Source organism: Mycetomoellerius zeteki, unplaced genomic scaffold (assembly GCF_001594055.1).
Source record: "Mycetomoellerius zeteki isolate Tzet28-1 unplaced genomic scaffold, Tzet1.0 scaffold735, whole genome shotgun sequence".
Lineage (NCBI taxonomy): Eukaryota > Metazoa > Arthropoda > Insecta > Hymenoptera > Formicidae > Mycetomoellerius > Mycetomoellerius zeteki.
The window spans coordinates 124761-130966 of NW_017257759.1; positions in this window are offsets into that span (position 1 = coordinate 124761).

The window sequence follows — 6206 nt, forward strand, 5'->3', positions numbered from 1 at the left end:
TCGCTCGCGAAGTCAACGTACAAAATCCTTAACGAAGTTTCGGCTCGTTTATTTAGACATATTTAGGACAACGGTCATTAATTCTTATTAGATGCATTTCGCCTTCCTTGCTTCTCTCTTTTCTCGCTCGTCTCTTTATTATTATTAGTAATTTTTTTTTTGGTTCATTAAGCTCGTGACCTTATTAATGCGGTCTTCATCGTGGCTTGGTCAGAGCTCTCTCGCGGCATCAATATGCAGGCTGTCTCCGAAAAGTGCCGATCGAACATGCATTAACAATAAACGTGCTCTTGCAATCTGCGTAGGTCGGCTTGATTAAATGCAAGGCACACAGGCTTGTCCCAGTATCTGCATAAATTTGCAGAAACTGCTGGGCATTTTTCCGAGACAACCGGTATAATATAGGAAAATCGCCATGTGATGCTCGAATTAAGATTCCGCTTAACGTGTACGTTTTATTCTTATCGACGAATCGCGGCTCGATTTGATTAAGGGTCTTTGATTAGCCGTGCCGGTGTACTTTTTGATTAAACTTTTGCAAGTCTGGCAGTGCCCATATAATTAATTAAACGCATCATCTCGAGGGAGGCACGCGCCAAGATCGCCAGCGCTCGATCCTCCCAAATGTTCGTTCTATCAGTTTCCGATCGGACATCAATTAAGTTGACGCGTGCCCCCATTGTCACTTTACCGAGTGACTCGAATCTATCTATATATTTTAAGCTAGAACGCGCGAATTGAGAGAAAAACAGCAAGTAACGACAATCGTCCATTGCTACATATTTTATATCTGTTCACATCGCGTCATTGTCCATAAGTGAATTGTCATGAATTGTCTCACTGTAATAGTTCTACATTTCCGAATCAACGATCGAATTTTATAATCTTGAAAGAATAAAAAAATTTCGTTTAATACAAACATGAGTACAGAATACGGAACATAACGTAATAACATTGTTAAAGCTATTGTGTAATTAGAAGTTAAATGAACTGATACTTTAATACGGTGTTTCCATGCAATAACACTGTTATTAGTGTTGATAATAGTAATATAATTTTAAAATAGTGTAGATACAAGTAATATAATTTTATTGCAACAAAATGTAGGTCGCTATCCATTTAGTTCCACTCCACTTGTACTAATCACATCATGATTAGTATAATGTATCCGTAACAAAAATAAATATAATTATACGGTATAGAAATTCAATCAAAATCCGCAAGAATACCAGCTGGGGATTACCAACCACGTGCGTGTGTTCGCAACGTACAGTTTTTATTTTTATTTTTATTTTTATTGCTTGCTTCGTATCATGACTTGTTTATACTGTTTCACGGTTGTATTGCGTTTTAAAAAGGTACGGGTACAACGGTAGCAGTGAGTGAGATGCATTTGCATTAATGTATTGCCGTGTCGACGAGTGCAACAGATGGCACCGATTAAAAAACCAACTATCGATTACTATTCTTTTTTTCCTCTGTCACGTGGACGTTCGTACATCGTGACAATTATTTCCGCGTATAGCTTTCTGCAACGTGGTCCTTAAGGACCACCTTGGCGTGCCATTACCGTCTTCACGCTACCAAACGTCATGACACAATGCCATGTGGAAGTGGAACGGGTTTGTAACGAAACGAATGCGACTTTACGATGTGTGTTCGCGTCCATGTAACGTTCCACCGCTGTCGTTAATTGATTTTTCTCTCTCTCTCTCTCTCTCTCTCTCTCTCTCTCTCACAAGATACGTGATTTGTGAAAACGAACCATTTGGAGCGCTTGCTGCGCTGTCAGTGTCTGCAATCAAATACCTTCGGAAGGGTCGCGACTGCGAAATAACATTATCGAAGCGCGATGTACCAAAGTGAAGCGGTATAGATCAAAGCGCTGTCGCTTCGCGATTAATAAATAATTAAGTGTAATTAATAAATAATTGAGTGTAATTAATAAATAATCGAGTGTAATTAATAACTAAGCTGCTGAGCGGAGTGATATAAGTCATAGAGAACTAAAATAAGTAAAAATGAAAGATTCGTTTTTGCACGCAACTATTTTAATAAATTGTTTTTTTTTAAATTGCATGGAAAAATAATGCAATTAACAAAATATTTGAATATTATGTTTCAGCAAATATAAATACATAACAAAGTGTTTGATTGTTATACTTTGGCGAACATATACAAATTATATATATATACATATAATTATATATACTCCTAAATTATATACATATTAATGTTAAATTATTTTTTAAATAATAAAAATTTTTAAAAATTGCTTTTTAAATCATGAAAATTTTGTGCGGATTGTATTTATTCCGCTTAATGGCTTGACCGATCAGCAGCAAAAGGCGGAAGAAGAAAACGAGTTGTCCCTTGCAATCCTTGAAAGTCTCAAGCGATAGAAGCTCCTTTTTGTGTTCATGGCTTCTTTCTGTACTTCCAAATCCGTATACAATAAAGAGTAGAAGATTCATATCAATTGCGTGGAATATTTTTCAGCCGTTAGACTGGAGTTTCTGCTATAGAAGATTTCCAATTACATTCTCACATGGACTTAATGATAAAATCTCTTCTGATTGTACGGTTTCTTTAGAATTACTAATTTATTGTTTAGCGTGAGTTGAGCGAATAATTATTTTCGAACGTGAATTTCGAAGGTCTAATAACTTTCGATCGAAAATTTCGTTACTTTACGTCAATCACTGCGGTATTTATGTACTATATATCGTTAGTAGTGCGACAACGTAATGCAGCGTTCGATCTTCCGGTTCCGCATAATTTCACCGTGCACGCTGCATGCCTGCCGACAACTTATGTCATAAATTTTGCATTCCGCCGATAATTAAGCACAGACACTGCATGACTCAGCCAGAAATCTAAAATTCGTGAGTCTGCCAACTGATATTATAGCGTGACGAGCACTACAAAGGAATTGACAATATTTTTAGTTCCATATTAATTTTTTTTAATTACTAAACTATATAAAAATAAAATTGAATAATATTGCGTTGTAATGCCAATTGATTTTACAACGTGACACGCGTTGCGTATAGAAATTCATATCGCGATTAACAGCACTGGAAAGCCATCCAACCGAAATACGGAGCTTACACAAATTATTTTTTGATTTGAGAGATCATATCGTACACGTAGCTATGTGTATCCGTGCAAATTCCAAGCGAACTCGCAAGCGCAAATCGCGTTGCATGCCGCCGCAAATTTCAGACTCTAAAAACCGCTGCTTCGTAAGCAGAAAGAAACACGCGAACGCCCATGAAACTTTATGTATAAATATTAACGGGAATGGAGAAAGGATGAAAACCACAGTGTGGCACGAGCGCTTGATTATCGTTCCGAAATATATCCAAGACGCTTTCGTTTAACCTAACGCAAAGTATTAATTTGTTATTTGTGCTTAAATCGATCTCAAATTGTCTTTAGTTTATACTTAGGTTTTTAAAACGGAGTCTTCAAGGTTAATAAAAAAGTGAAATTATTCAGTGTATAAGATGTGCATTCCATCGTGGCTATTGTCGATTTTAAACGTTCATAAATTACTGAATAATTTAGTATTATTAGCATTCAATTGAAAAGATTTAAAAAATAATACGGGATAAATTACGTCGTTGTAAATAAAATTGCAAAATAAATCGGTTTCCCTGGAGTCATGAGAATATAAAGCAATATTAACCGCGCGTAGACGTTCCGAAATAATTAAATTTGGTACAGGCAATTGTACCCACTCCCTACGGGTGGTTGGTAATTTATTAGGAAATCGTTGCAATCTCTTGATTTTGCATATTAATATCGCGTAAACCGACAAACAGATAATTACTGTCGAAAACCAGAAACGAATCCGATGATAATAAATGCGACCTGCAGATCTTGGTTTTCGTTTCAAGTCGGACGTTAGTATGGATATTTTACTGAGATGAATGCGTTTCTCGCGAGCGCGTACAATGTAATACTTAACTCGGCGCGAAATGCATCTGCTGCCTCTCGTACATTAATCACCGTCGACCCGCTGCGGCACGGCGCGCTGCTTCCATTACGCGACTCCACGTACAAATGAACTGCCTCCGAGTGTGTAGAGACGTTAGCTATCCGAGAAATTGATATCGTTTATCGAAAGCCAATTCGGCTGTAGGAAACGGAAAACATACATATAAAGCCCAATATTCCCGCGGAAGTCGCACGGACGTTTAATTTTTTGAAACCGGAGAAAGGAGGGCTGCCATTAATACGAGAATGCAATTTGCATCGAAATCTGACAATGGCCGAAGCAAATTCATCGCCGTTAATATTCACGCGGTTAATATCTACGCGTCCGTGTCCTTCGTGAATTGTCGTTCTCGCCGCACTTGTTTCATTAACGGTGCCTCGCGCATGAATTTACATGTAAATTAAGAACACGAAACCCCGGAAAGTTTCCGATCTCTCGTGAAAAATGTAGTTGTCGTGCAGTTTCTTTGCGTGAGGATCAATGTGAGACACTTCTCCTGTTCGAGATCAAAATCTACGCGCGGTATAGAAACATCGGACCGAGTGCCGCTGCTTTATCGATCTTTCCTGTAAGTTCTCAATGTTCAATCGGCTGACTTGACTTTCGAAAGGAGAAAATAAAACGCGCGCTAGAAAATATCTGCTAACTATAGGTCGAATTACAGGAAATTTAATGGATTTAATAATTTGCTCGATAATGAAATGAGATAGTCGATGTCTTTGATAGCTTTGATTTTACTAATTTTTTTTATTTTTGCTTGTCTTTTCTATTTGATGCCGAGGATGACTATTTCGCCTTCGCGAATTCGATTCTTCATTCCTCTTTCTCGCTTTCTCTCTTTCTGCTTTCTCATTTCAGCGTTTTCTCAAGAATAATGACTTTCTAGTGGCAGTAAAATAAATTGGCTATCGCGAAGCCTACAGTCGCGCCTGTCGATTTCACAGATTGATTTTAGATAAGTTCATTTATTTTCCAGCTAACGAAAATTTTTCACGAGACTTGCTTCTCATGTATGAGAAAAAAAAAATTTGCGTGCATGATAGAATTGCAGAAGATAAGGAAAAAGGAATGAAATATTTTTTTAGATAAAGAAAGCATATAGTTTATTACTTTAAGAAAAAAATTAATTACTTAACAAATTAAATCGGCATAATTTATTATAATATAATTTTAGAGGTTTTTTTCTTATTACATAGAGCTATTTAATTAATATTATATATGATACAAAGTAATAGAAATCAATAGAATTAAATAAAATGTAGAAATTTGATTTAAATATATATATTTAAAGAATATAAAAGTAACATAAAATAAATAAAGAAAAGATGATATTGTTTGTGTAACATTATTTATTATTATATTAGTAATTATTCTTTTATCTTATTAAAACTGAAGCACTTAGTTTTAGCATGCTCGATATTTTAGTAGCTTAATCGCGATTACGGTACTGAAATTTGGAAGGGCTTGCACGTGATCCTCGTCTAATTTTGCAAACGTAGACTTTTCCGACCACGTGCGGAACCAATTGGGACGCATTGACTTCTCCATACGTGGCAGGAAACTTTCAATAAACGTGTGAGTACGGTTGGTTGTACAATCAGTACGTTGCATTTACTTTCATTCGGCATTTTCGAAAATTTCGTATGTAACAGGAGCATAGTTTTGTTTGCGGCAACGCATGGATTCTTATTTACCAAAAACATTTGCGAGACATTATACGCTTTAGCGTTTCATAAATTTCGTTGATGTTTGCACTTTGCCTCGGGCAGACTGGCAAATATTGATTGTTGAATTGAAATTCTGCATTTAACGTCCAGAGAATTCAAAGCGTGCAGTATCGTCAAACGGAACTAATTAGTGTCCACGTAGGCCAATAGTAATTGTTTATGATATAAAGTTTAAAAGTCATAAAATATTTTCCAAGGGAATTTGAAAAGGGAACGCGGTTTCTTCTTTCCTTTTGAATTAATTGGTCAATTGATTATCGTATCTTGTCTCATAGCACTGTTTGAGTTCCAATTGTTAACAAAATATATCTTACTCTTGTCATCCTCATTATATAAAAAGAAGAATAATTTCCAAGAAAGGAACTCGTACTCTTCTCTACTGCTTAAGAAGGTATCTTCTATGACGTTGCGAAAAAATATGTCCAGAACATTATTAATAGTTACAAAACGTCACTTAACACGTGATGCCGTAATAG